The sequence below is a fragment of the Oryzias melastigma genome, linkage group LG23 (genome assembly GCF_002922805.2).
Source record: "Oryzias melastigma strain HK-1 linkage group LG23, ASM292280v2, whole genome shotgun sequence".
NCBI classification, from domain to species: domain Eukaryota; kingdom Metazoa; phylum Chordata; class Actinopteri; order Beloniformes; family Adrianichthyidae; genus Oryzias; species Oryzias melastigma.
Genome location: NC_050534.1, coordinates 14,817,303 through 14,831,628, shown reverse-complemented (window position 1 = coordinate 14,831,628; position 14,326 = coordinate 14,817,303). Strand labels below are relative to the sequence as shown.

Genomic DNA, 14,326 nt, shown 5'->3' with positions numbered 1-14,326 from the left:
TCCACCCCCTTGGCCACATTACAGTGTGAAACACTTTCATGCAGATGATATCCAACATTACTTTTCATTTAATGAGTCTAAGTTATACAAGATTGCACATCTTTTGAACTCTGTTTCTTCTATTTGTAAACCTACTAAAGTTACTTTTTTCTTTACTAATTTTATAAATAGTGTAATTTTCAGTTTCTTCACTGGTTGCAGACGAATTTTAAATGTTTTTTGAATTTGTAATGAGTGATTATCTTGTTATTGTTTAGATATTTGACGTTTTTTCGACATGTACAAAAAGCATTATTGTTGCAGTGTGATTTCTTTGGGGTGTACTACTCTACACTTTAGGATATATGACAGTAAACAATCTCCTCATCAAACCTAGACCTGCGTTAACTCCGTTTGATGATATTTAGAGCTGCCTCATACAGCAGCAGCACTGAGGGGTCACATATTCAAGACTGATTTCCAATAACTGCCTTTGATTAAACCAACAGAAAACTAAAACTAATTGTTGCCCATGAACAGAAAATCCTTTACATTAAACAACACCTTGTTTTTTTTATGCTCCGCCTCCCAACCTCAACTCCGAAACCTCTGAGTCCCTGGACGTCCATTCAGGAAACTTAGTCAAAAAAAGTTTCTTCTACAATACATGTCCAAACTGAGGTCCACTCTTTCTAAATCTGAGATTACTGCAACTATTTTTATCTGCCTTAACAAATGCTGCACACATCACACCAGTTTTATTCTTGCTTACATTGGCTACCACTCAAATGTAGAATTGATTTTAAAATCTTAGTTTTAACTTTTAATTCCCTCAAAGGACAAGCCACCAGTTGTATTTCTGATCTGTTGACCCCCTACACCTCCATTACTGAGGTGCGAAAGAGAAATTTTCACATTTTCTGTGCCTAAATGTGCACACCTTTGCTTTTTCTTTCACCCAGTCATGATTTGTGTGTCTCTGGTGAACTTTAACATAAAACCCATTGTTTATCATGTGAATGCCACAAACCTGCGACCGTTTGGACCAGTTGTCTCCTATCCTGAGATAAGAGAAGACAGATTTACACCCTCTATTCAACGTAACATAAAAGAGCTTTTACAGCTCAGGTCTTGTTGAATGTGTTTTGAATGGAGATAGTCATAATTTACAAGATGTTGGAAGTTTCCAGCACTTGCTAAATCTTGAAAATGTTTCCTCCCACAGTGAGCATTCTTCTCAAGGAGGTTAATTAGGTTTTAGTGGCGACATAACTGTTTTCAGTTGTCAAGCCGAATGGTAAATCTTACGTCTGCTGCTCAACCGAGTCATAGCCTGAGCCGACGGAGACGGTAAAGGACCAACTATTCGTATTTCAGTTCAACATAAAACAATCTCTAAAATAACTCAGACAATTCTGAGTTTTTCCCCTAAATTTAATAATTTTTAATTAAATGTGGTAATAAAACCAGGTAACACATGTAGTTCATTTTAAACTATTAAAAGCTAATTCCTCATACTCATCAGTGACAGGAAGGCTGCCATCTTTGCCTCAAAGTTTAACTCCGTGACAAAAACTGCATTTTCTTAATATATTTAAAATAAATTATCATCTCATTAAAAGTTATTAAAACTTGAATCTACGCCAGGAGAGTCATGCCAATATTATAGTGAAGAGATGTGCTGTTAACTCACCCATACCAACAATGTGGCTGTAGTTAGGGTAAACAGCGCAAAGACCGACAGAGTCATACCAAAGACTAAAAATGGGACCCAGTACCCCCCTGCTTGACACCCAGCATTAAGAGGTTGGATTGAGGGGTTAAACCATCAAATGGTTTCCGAGTGTGGCTGTGTCTGCAGCTCACCACTCCCACAGGGGAAGGGTCAAATGTGGAGAGTAAATTTCACACATTTAGGTGTGACACCTAATGGGACTCTAACTTTGACTTATAGCTTCTATGTAACCAGGAGCCAAGGTGCAAAGGAGGAGCAGTGGACCTCTGATTGGGAGATTCAAGTTCAGTTTCAAGTGTCCTTGGGCAAGGCACTAAGCCCCACTTTGCTTCTGGTAGTTACAAGATAGTATTAGATAGTGGAGCCACCATCAGTGTGTAAATGTGTGTGTGTGCATGGGATTGTGGCTGTAAAGCGCTTCGGGCCTTCAAAGGTATATCCCATTTGCCATTTAATATCAGTACAAGTGGTCGAAGTGGTTAGATTTAAGCTGTTACCAAAAAACAGGGATAGGCCAATAAATAAGATATTTTTAGATCAAGGTACACTAAATTAAAGCGACATTAGTGGTAATCTACAAAGTAACTACTTACCTACAAAATTTGATCATACTTAAAAGTCAAATTATTTTAAAGACTGGCTCCAATAAAAATTGTGTTTTTGGTGTTTTTATCACGTTCTTGTGTCATTTTTTTAAATATATAGATAAAAATAACCCTAAAATTGCATTTGTGAGTATTTTTTTTTCAAATCTAGTGAATCAGGAGAAGGGAAAAGATGTAATTTAAAAAGACTGTATTTGTGATGTAAATAATAAGCTAGACGGACCATAAACTCTCTATTCTGATGCAATTCAGAATCAAATTTCCAATGAAATACTCAAACTGTGTCTAAGAAAATTAGATGATTTCGGCTAAAAATTGCAAAATTTCAATTAAAAGACTATTGGGAAGGCTTTTAAAACAGCTCAAAAGATGATCAGATTGAGACTTTCTAATATTGACATGAATTCAGCTCCTTTTTCAGAGTGAGCCATAAATAGCTTCACGGTGAAGCATGGTAGTCTGTGATGGCCCAGGACCAACCGGGTTGTAATTTGAGGCATCGCTGAACGCTCATCCCCATGGCTTCTGCCCTTAATTTGCAGGTTCACCACATGCTTGCTTTTTAGCCATGCGTTGTACTGGTTCTGCCATGAGAGTCATTTTCCAAAACTTGATTTTGAACCTCGCCTGTTACAGGAAGATTACACTGGAGAACTTTTCTAAGATAAACATGGTTGCCTTAAATCTGGAACATGTTTGTTTTGATATAAAATGCCAAATGGATAGATAATATTTGAAAAAGTTCATGTGTAAAAGTGATAGAAATACATAAACATGTAGATGTGAACAAAACTTTTCTGTTAAAATAAAACCCAACAATTGCCACTGAATACCTAGAAATTGATAAATAATTAAAAATAAGCAATGAAAGTCTCATCTTTTCAAATGAATCATTTAAAAACAAACTAATACATCAGGCTGATGACGCTTAACTAAAAAATGTAAACTAGTATGATTGTACCAACATGTTTCTATCAAAGGATATTCTAAGATACTATAGTTTTTGTCAAGGCCTCATTTATTACTTTGTCTTTTAGAAATATTATGTTGATCAGCAATTTAAATTTTCAACACATTTTTGCTGTTAGTTTTTCTCATTTCACTATTATTTCTAATTTTAACAGGATCTCCGCATGACTGTCAGCGATTCATGTCATTAGTTCATGGGCTGTTTCCGGTGCTTTCTATGAAGGTATGCTATAACCTCTATATGTCGTATGTCTAATTTGCTTACTCATAACGTACCATTTGATCATTCTAGATCATTTAGCATCACCGTGAATTAATAAAAAAACACAGAAATACATATTAGCGGAAATACATATTAGCGCTATTGTTCTGATATTGATCTCCATTTTTATTGCACCGCTAATGTTAGCTTGGGTTTGTGAGTTGCTGTAAGCTAGTGGGAGAGCGTGTAAACAAAGGGTTGATGGGATATCAGCGAAAGATTACTCCATGCCAACGGTCACGCCCACAACTCAGAAGCAAATTTCTGTTGAACAACTGCCGCTCTGCAGAAACTATGTCCTACAAAAGTATGAGTGGAAAACGGCTGTTTTACAACTAAAAATTGAATAATCATCATTAAAAAAACACTAGAAACACTTTACACTAGATTAAAAGATCAATGGAGTGAGACAAATTTTGTTGTTTCTTGATTGATTTGCAAGCTTAGATATAGATTTTTTTTAAGTGCAGGTTGTTCAACTAAAAAATAAAGCCTTAAGAACATTTTCTGTGCTTTTACTTCTGATTTTTTACATTTTATTCCTAAAATAATCAACTTTTTACAAATCAAAGGGAACTTTTCTTTCTGTGGGGGCATGTCATTTCACAAAAAAAAGAAAGAAAAAAAACACCAAGGAAAATATCTGGAAAAATAAAACAGCAGCAAAAGTAGAACAGCTTTTTTTCATTCACATAATCAAAAGTTACACTTTTCTCTGAGAAGTTCTACAAAAGCATTGATTTTTTTTTCCCCTCAGAATGTTGTTTAAAAATTCAGGATGAGCAGATTTAAACCTTCATAAAGTTGTAGCTCAGCAATTTTAAATGAGAAAGACTGTACACAAGTAGAAGCTTTTGTGGAGAGTGTCCATCTTCACAGGAACGGACATCTAAGAAGCATCAAACCTTTCGATTTTAAGTAAAACAAGAACCAAGCTCCTGTTAGCAGATTTCCTTTCCTTGCGTTTTGCTTAATTCCCTCCTTCAACACACCTGATTCAGCTTATCAGTTATTCATTAAGCTCTGCAAAAACCTAATGATGAGTCAGTGATGTAAATCAGCCTACTGAAAGTAAATGAAGTCAAGAGCAACTTTGGATTATTCCTACAGAGCCAAAATATGGGTTTTTCTGCAAATTCTTGTACGTATGTTATTTGATAAGAAGATGGCACAAAATGTAAGGAGCTATTACTGAAGTAAAAGTATTACTACCCTTTGTAGAACCTTTTTGAAACATTTCTACCCTATTTTTGGAGGATTTTTTTGTGCTGCTCTCCTCTGCATGCATGGTGAGTTTCAGTATACGGTGAGCCTTTGTGTGAAAGGAAGTGCAAACACGAGATACTCATGAATGTGTATTTTTTGTGTGGTTGTAGCAAAAAAAAAAGGACACAGGACAGAATATGTAGTATTGGAGGCACACAACATGAAGGGATATGGAAGTAAAAAACTTTGAAACATAATTAATTATATCACTTAAAAAAGCAAATATGTAAACTGGTTTGCATAATATCAATTTTTTCCTAATCATAATTTAAATATTAGTCCCTGTATTGATTTAAAAAAAATCTAGGAAGGAAACAAGTCCAACATCCCCTGAGCCAGTGAGCTTACACACCAGATTTACTAGTTTAACTCCCTCACACCTCCTCCACCGCCACATATTTCCTCCTCTATCTCTCAATCTTTCCATCTGTGGCACCCCTTTCTTTCCCCCAAAAATTCAATCTTGTGTTTGCCTGTGATGGAGAGCGGAGCTCGACAGTTTTATGCCAGACACAGAAGAATATATTAAACTGGAGGAAAAAAAAAACGTAGCATCTATCTGTCCTAGTTTCTCTTCACTGAATGAGCATGATTTGGCTGCGCATGCTGTTTTATTTACTTATTTATCTTTTTTTTTTCTTTCTACTGGATGCAGTGCTGTGCTCAGTACAGTTTGTAGCTGAGTATTGATATCGACTGCCTGAGGGTTGTGGGGAAAGGGGTTGGTGGGAGAAGGAAAGAAGCAATCAAAGCAGGGATTAGATGTTATACAAAGCTGGAAGCCATGATTTTAAAAGAAATATCTTTAAAAAAAAGTCCAAATTGCCCAATTTGGGATAATCAAAATGATTATTTTGTTAGCAAATCTTTACAAAGTTAAGCAAGAAAGAATGTCCTATTACCACATAAGCACAGTACTTTTATAAACATGTTTATATTTATATAAATGTTGATTTTGATCAGAAGGATTTAAAAACTATCGTAGTTTTAGAGCTAACTTGCTGAAACTTTAGTTATTTTGTGAGGCTTAAGCACACTATATATATTTATGATGTCAGACAGTGATGTTGGAGGAGCGTAATTCATATCAAAGGTGTTCTATCAGGTTGAGGTCAGGATTCATTGTCAGATTTGTCATGTCAGAACAGGAAGGCTCCAACCCAAAGCTGTTCTCACACCATAGGTGATTTGTTCAAAATCTCTTCTTTTACTGAAACATTCTGAGTTTCTTTTCCCCCCAAAAAAGAGGGTAGGTCCAGCTCCCGATAAGCCAAACCATCAACATCCTACATTGTTGGTACAATGCAGTCTGTATTTGTCTGAGTGTATTGGTAGAAAACAGTCAGATAAATACTGGATGTATTGGTACAATAAAGTCAGAGAAATACTGGCTATATTGATATGATATATTGTACCAATATAGTATAATAGTATAATATATATACTGACTGTATACAGTCAGAGAAATACTGAAACAACCCCAATTCACATGTTTTTCCTGCTCGAGAATCCAAAGGTAAGGGTCAGGATTTTGTGTTGTAAATGGTGTATACTTTTATAGAATTTTTCTACAATGGTTTAAGGCATACTTTTCTAATCAGAGGTCACCCTCTGCACCATGGCTACTTTTTAAATGCAACCGTGAAGTCATCCATACACTGTTCTTGGACTCATCTGAGGACATAAAGTTTGGAGCTCTGTAGTTATCAACTGTCCAGCCACTCTGCACACTCAGCATCTGTTTATCCCACTTTGTCACTCTGTGTGAGCTATCACTTCATGGGTGAGAGTGACTGTCGTTCCCAATCATTCTCTGATCGTTGACTATGGAAAATGTAGTTTTGTGGGAATTTCATGATTCGACTTGTTGACAGGTAACAACCTTCGATTACCCCATTCTTTCACAATGGGTGAGTTAACACTTTACAATATGGTGGTGTAGCATGATTCTTTTAATAAAGATTGTAGGAGAATCCACGTTATGCCACATGGATTTTCCTGCAGTCATACATGAGCCATGTCATGTCATGTCCATCCAATCCGTTCATGAGGGGGATTGCCGGGGGCCATCCTTCAAGCTTCCTATTCCTGACTAGGGTCACCAGAGCCTGAAGTTTCCTGAAGTGGGTCGCCAGGACCACACTTCATGCTCCCTATCTCCGAAGACGGTCGCTGTTCATTCTCCTTGGCCACGTTACAGGTTCTGGAGGAGGGTCTCTGGGGCTGCTCCCCTTCATGCTTCCCTTCCCTGGGAAGAGCCGTCATGACCGGCCCTCATGTCTGGTTCTAAGGAGGGGTTTACCAAGTCACCCCTCACATCTGTTAGGCTCCAAACTGTATTCTGGACTTGTCACATTTTTTTCTACTCCTCCATGTACCCTCCTGCCGGGTGTGGTAGTTTTGGGCATCTGGGATCTGCTCTTTTAGGGAGGGGTACTGTAAGGATTGTGGAATTTGATTTAGTTTTTTTGAGTTATGTTATGGGTTTTGGTCCTTTTTTTAATTGTCTTTCTGTAACATCAGTTTCAGGCTTGTCAAGATTCACAGCTGTCTTTATTTCAGGTAATTGCCCTCAGTCTATTTAAATATCTGGTTTTTAGTTCTTCCTTATCAGGTCACCTGTTCTGTTCTGTCACTCTTTTGGTTCTCCATGGGTTTTTGTCATGTCTTGGTTAATTTGGTAAATGTTTTATGTTCCTGTCACCAAGCCTGGTGTCCTGCATTTTGGGTCCTCCATCAGCACTTCTTCATATTAAAGGATTTTTTATTTTTTTATCACGTCTGTCATGTCTCAATCATCATGACCTCCTTCACCTGGCGTTAGGATTTTCTTTTTCATCACTTCACATTAATTGTCTGCATTATTCTTCAAATTTTACTGTTCAAATTTTCAATAGGACTTAATTATTGATCAAACCTTCTTGGAAACAGCATTTTTATGCCAGTCTCTTAAGATCCCTGCTTTCTCAGTGCCTTCATAAGGTCGTTTCCAGTCCTCTGAAGATGTCTGCTCTGGTGTTTTGTTCTGTTTTTTTACACCAACAAAACCCACTGCTGCAAACTTTTGATTAAAGTTTTTTGTTTTGCTTTCCTGAAAGCATTTGAACTGTAATAACTGTGATTTCAAAAACGTTGGCCTTGAGGCTTTTGGAGTTTTTAATGTTTGTTTTTTTCTCTCTCTCAGCATGTGTCTGATGCTCTCAGGCAGCTCACTTGTTTCCTCCATTAGGAGGCAGACACAGGCAGGTCATGGTAGGACTACATAAATAAAGCATAGGTCATTGATTGTGTCAGTTCAAGATCTCTTCTTTTTTTCAATTTATCAGAGGCGTGTTGAAGTTGCTGAAAATTGGTTTGTTTTTGTCTCAGTTGTGAAGAAAAACTATATAATGAAATTGAAAGTTGTGCTCCAGGTGGGATCATTCTGACAACAAGTCAGTCTGGTTTGGTGTTGATCATTGTATAGTATATGACCAAAGACTTGCTTATATTGTCTTTTATATTGTTTCATTAATACATCAAACCAGAATATTGATCTGACTTGTGTGTGAAATTCTTGGTTTGTAACTCATTCAATACATTTTGTGCATAACTGTATGTACTCGACTGACATGTACAAAAATTACAAAATAAAATTGACACATCTAAAATTACAGCAGCTTAAAACTAACTACACATAAATCTTTAAAAAAGTACGCACCAATCACCCAATACACACAAACACAAAACTGCATTTACTCCCAAATGTGATCTTAGTCTCTTTTCACGTCTCCAAGATTCATGTATAAATGATGCGTTTAAATGCTATTAGAATGCCGAGTCATTGGAGTATTTTTAATCAGTCACTTTTAACTCAGGTTGTGAAAAATATTTGGTGAAAACTTAACATATTCCCACTTTTTTAAACAGATATGCTCGATAATTAATATAAAAACGTCTAATTGAGCGTTTTAAGGCACCAACAACCATCAAAGTCTCTTACATCAGGTTTCTTGCTCATTCTGATGCTTGGTTTCAACTGCAGCAGATCATCTTGACCACATCTACTATGTCTACTTTGTAAGAGTTTAGCGATACGATATGTATCCCGATATGTGTCTAACAATACGATACATATCATAGTATATCCCAAGACTGTACCAGAACAATTTTTCACTCATTTTTAATTTTTCCATTTTGATTTTTCACTCATGTGCCACTATATCCATAATAAGCAAGATTCATCCTTAAATAATAAAACAAAATAACATAACACATGAGTGACATTTGAACACAGAGACATTTTGAAGATTTGCTTCCTCAATTTTAATATTTCTATTTCCATCATGATTTCTTGTTGTTCTTGATAGTTTTTGAAATATTGAGCAAAATATGCCCTATAGGAAATGATTGAGAAAATCTTCAAATTTCAGAGTTTTAAGTAGATTAGTAGCAGACTTTTAAATATATCCATTGGCTATGTTTTAATTTCTTTTTTCTTTTTTTTTTTTTTTTGGCTAATTTGGCATCTACTGTGGTTTTTGCGGCCAATTTGGAGTTTAGCTTATATCTAAGCTTTGGCATTTTTTAGGGATTTTCATAAGCAACTTTACTAAAAGTTTTCTGAAATTTAGGTTAAATTTAACGCTTTTTCGTAGTTTTTTTTACAGAATTTCCATTATTTTAGTAAATTTCCCATTTTGCAAATAGTTTTTGCATTTTCAACAAACCCCTTCATCAATTAAAATAAATTGCATCACCATTTTCAGCGAAAAAATGTCAGCATCTTCAGCGACTACTCTCAGCAAAAAACATTCACATTTGCTTTAACTTTTCTAGTTAAATATTGTCTTGTCCCTATTTTGAATCGATACAGTATCGCCAAATGAAATATCGTAACATGTCGCTGAATCGACTTTTCCCAGCACCACATTGAGATGGTGACATGTGATTGGCTGGTAAGAAATTTGCATTAACAAGCTAGGACAGGTGTGCATAATCAATTTGGCAGTGACTCTACAGGTGTGTGGCCTACATGGTGGCTGCAAAAAAAAAAAAAAGAAGAAGCTTAATGCGCTGCACTTTTCAAAATGACATGCATGGTTTGACCACACCCCTGACGAATAAGCTTTTAAATCTGACCCTCGTAGCTGTCCTGGAAGAAGAGCACATGGACAGGAGATTGCAGCAGAGGGTTTGTGTGTCTGAATAGCCCGTGTGCAAAATGACACGCTTTCATTTCATTTAAAAAGCAAAAAAAAAGGATGAATTAGAAGGTCACTTTTGTGTAGGTTGCTGCTTTTCAGAGCAAATACTGGGCTTTACAGAGCATTTTGCTGTAGATTGTACAGGCAGATGCGGCGATGAAGAGACGGAAGAGGGGGGGGGGGTAAGCGGAAGAGGAAGAGATTGAATAAAGCTTTGAAAGCCAGGCAGCAAGGGAAGATGAAAAGAGGCCTCATAGCACCGATAAGCTGTGGGAAATTTGGTGCAAAGGTCTGAAATGTTTTGCAAAAATATGGAGAAAAAAAGCAACGGCCAAAACAAACAAACAGCCAGAAAGTTGGCTGTAAAAGCTGATTGATGGAGATAGGCAGTAGTTATTGAATTAGAGTGCAGCCAATAATCTCACGCGGGTCTGTTGTGTCAAGTCCATATCCACAGCCAGCAAGGCAGGAACTCTAATAGCAATTCCACATTGACCAGTCAATGAGAGGCAGCTGGAAAGCAATGGATCTTTTCCCTGAACCCCAGCAGAGAGAGCTCCGGCTGACACAGCCTGCAGTTATCAGATTTATTTCCATGCAGCTTTCCCTTATATATATATCTTTTTTTTTCTTCCTTGTCATTCCACTTCTGCATGTTACTCTTTAGATCCCTCTTCCTTTTGCTTCCCCTTGTCATATTTCTCTTCCCTTTCACTGTCTGCGTTTCAATACAGAGATGTAGTTTTGTCAAGGAGCTGAGATCAATACTTCATGTGTCTTTCAGAGCTCTGACACCGCTTTGAAATAAAGGAAGCAGCGAGCATTCAGACAGAGCATCTGGTTGTTATTTTGATTCACTTGACAAGTGGTGGGTGTTTATACATGCAGGATCACATCTCTGAATGATTGCAAAGACCTTCATCCGCATCCATTACAGGGATCCAAATAAATATCCTCTTAAATTCCTAAACATTCCCCCAATGAAATGTCATTACATGCCGACTAGTTTACTTCCTACTTTTTTTGTATTTTTTAGCCCGAAACCAAATAAATAAATAAACTCGTCTCTGTGTGTTTCTTGTTGCATGCACATTCACAGCCATTCACCCTTTGCATTCGCTCGACGCTGAAAAGCTCAACAAACTTCCAGCTCCCTCTACACGGAGATGCATTACTGCCAGTGTCACCTTCTCTTGCTGACAAGTCACCCGTCACTTGTTTGACAAGTGACGGGTGACACCCTGACACCCACGTCTCTGAGCCTCTTGGATGACAGCACACTTTAAGACTTTTTTTTTTGCCTGCCTTAACTTAAAAAAAGATGTTTCTTTTTATATATGATCTATTTTTGTTTCTTGAAAAACGATTCTTAAACCCACAGTGGTTATTTGTAAAGCCAACTTTTTATTTTTCTGTTCCAAAACAAGTCATTTCTACTCATTTTAGAACTTTTTTGCACTGACTCAAACTAGAACTGAATATCTACTGTACTGGAAATTCCACTTCTGCTTAGTTATTATCACAATCAATTAACTAAATACCTTTAAATATTTTGCAAATAATCAAAACATATATAATTGTTTGGCTATTTAAATCCCTGTTACATTCATTAATCATTCGGTTCAGTTATGAATAAATTCAGCCCAACATTCACTTCCAAACTTGGAGAAGGTTTTGGAAATGAACTGAAGTCATTCAAAAGCTGCTTCATTAACTTCTTTTTTTTAATTATTGCATCAGTTTTGATAGGGAAGAGGAACACCGATAAGCTTAATATGAAAAGTGTGGACATTCTTATCACAGAAATGAGCAAGTGTAGGAAAAATTACAATAGTAATGACGTGCACAAAAGCAAAGGCCTCTGAATGCAAAATATACAATATTATTCAATAGTCCGGTATAAAAAAAAATACAGGAGTTCTTGAAAGCATTATTTTGAATTTCTTTCTCTGTATTAGGAAGGTTGAAAAGAATTAGACACGTTTTTATTAACATTTCTCAAAGACTTGAATATATTGGTTTTGGTGACAGTCTGATGAACTTCTATTTTGTCTTTTACAGAAGTTTACAGATTTAAAATTACTCTAATACAATTTTTTTTTTAAATATAATAGGTTAGAAACTGCACAAAGAGTTGACCCGTCCTGGTTTTTGGGTTGTCCAAAGTCCATGGACGGTCGTAGAGAGGAGCATAGGTGTTAGATGTCCACCCATGCCAACTGAGCCAAACAACAAAATCAACGCACCCTCCACTCAGTGCACTCATTTAGGAAGATTAGCTCACACCTGTGTGTGATCCATGCAGCAGAGCAACACTCTACCTCACCAAGGAAGCCTGAAACACCAGTGGTTTGTTCAAGTTAAAACTAGAATTTGAGTTAGAAAACATTTGCATGCATTTTTACTTTGAGACATATAAGATTGAGTTTATTTGAATTGTTTAATTATTTATTGTTGGCTTCTTTTAAAGGCTATCAACCCTTCCGTCTCCTCAAGCAACCAGGCCTTTCAAGTTGCTGGAGAAAGCAAAGGACTTTGACAACAGGTAGGACTTCCAGTTCCCTTGAGGTTTCTAGCCACTTCAAGAGACATCATGAAAGTTTTGTGTCCAGTGTTTCATGAAGTATTCATAAGGCAAATGTAAGTTATACAGACATATTACATGCAAGTACTGGCTCCTTCCTAATCATGTGCAATGATGAAAGCACAGGGTATGCAGATAAATTCCCATTGGATGCCCACGTGAACTACACTCTGGCTATGTCCGAAATTCCAACCCTAATCCCTAACTTTTAAAAAACTCTATAGTACGGGGCTATATAGTGCCCTGGATTTTAAAAGTCATTTGGACACCATGCTCACTACTTTACTTTCGTTTTTCTATATGACGTCACCAATTTCACAAAGTGAAAATATAATCAATACGAACATTCCATGACGCTTATTTGTGACTCAACTGTGTTCTGATGATAAAAAAGTCAATCTAAAACGAATTTTTTCGCAAAAATGTTTTGACCGCAATGCATTATATTTGTTAATGTTGTTGCACACTAGTTTTTGCAAAGACTTCTGGGAAGTTTCTAGTGCACTTTATTTTTGAATTGTAGATTTGGACAGCATCATAAAATGGCGAACGCACCATATAGTGCATTATGTAGTGAGTAGGGGAGGAATACGGACATGACCTCTATCTACTTTCCCCTCTTCCAACAGTCTGACTGTGTTCAACTTATAACATGAACGGCACTAACGGGATCCTTCCGCAGTATGCAGGGTTCACGTGGGTTAAAAAAAAGTAAAAATCTGTCCGACTTGCCTGCATCTCACCTACTTTAACCCTTGCCTGTTGTTTAAGCGTTTACTACAACCTGTCACCCGCAGCATACCCATAGAAAAAAAATGCACTAACAGGTAATGACTGAGGACTGCTGAAAGTCTTTTTCCACCACACAGCAGAAGCTTGTTCTTAATAGAAGCTGTTACCCCCAGAACTGAAATAAATTAGTTTAAAAACATTCCATCAGGACTAAAGGATAAATGGATTAATAGATTTATGTTTAAATGCTTAAGCCTGTACTACATCAAAGAATTGACAGAATTTGTTTTACTTTTTTTAGGAAAAAGTTAGTTTGAGAAATCCATAAAAAAAGTGTCAATATCCATTTTTCCTGAGATTTAGAAAGTATCGGTTATGGTACGTTGGAAAATTTAGTACGTTTTTGCTCACAACAATGTTAGCTTAAAATGCAAAAAATTGTAATTTCAAAATTAATCTGCAATAGATTAGTCATTCCCACCAAAAAGTTATGGAAATTAGCAAAACTTTTCCCGCCAAAAGTGTTTTTAAAATTTAAAAGAAGCAGTCATTTAGAAAAGCCCTTCTACCGCCCCTAGTGGAATAATGATGAACTACAAGGCAGAAATCATGGATCAAGTTGTATATGATGGGTTTTTAAGGAAATTGTGATCATTCTAATGAGATAGGGTCTCAAAATTGTATCAAACACAATACAAATGGTTATATAGTAGAGGTGTGCTTTGGCAAGACTCTGTCGATTACAATACATATCGCGATACATGTCTCACAATACGATATGAATCGCAATTATATGCCAAGACTAATCCAGAAGAATTTGAAACTTTTTTTTTTTTAGTGTATATCTAAGAAAAGAAAAAAAAACTAAGACATACTAAGTTTCATAAAAAAATTGTGAGGCTGACTGAACCAATTCAATTAATTAAATATCTTGTCAGCATTTTTAATTGATACAAGTATTGCCAAATGAAAAATCACAATATTTTGCCTTAACTTTTTTTCAGTTTA

At 36.3% G+C, this 14,326-nt stretch overlaps 1 long non-coding RNA gene across 6 annotated transcripts in view; it reads left to right on the top strand.

Moving 5' to 3' along the window:
• Positions 1-14,326, top strand: part of LOC112158751 — a 354,072-nt gene that overhangs the window by 213,030 nt on the left and 126,716 nt on the right. For 5 of the 6 annotated variants that reach the window (XR_004947099.1, XR_004947100.1, XR_002921355.2 and 2 more), the window contains one exon: positions 12,473-12,547. This is a non-coding gene — a long non-coding RNA (uncharacterized LOC112158751). Of the gene's footprint in view, positions 1-12,142; positions 12,352-12,472; positions 12,548-14,326 lie in introns of those variants that run through there. The other variant, XR_004947103.1, reaches the window with a different exon arrangement.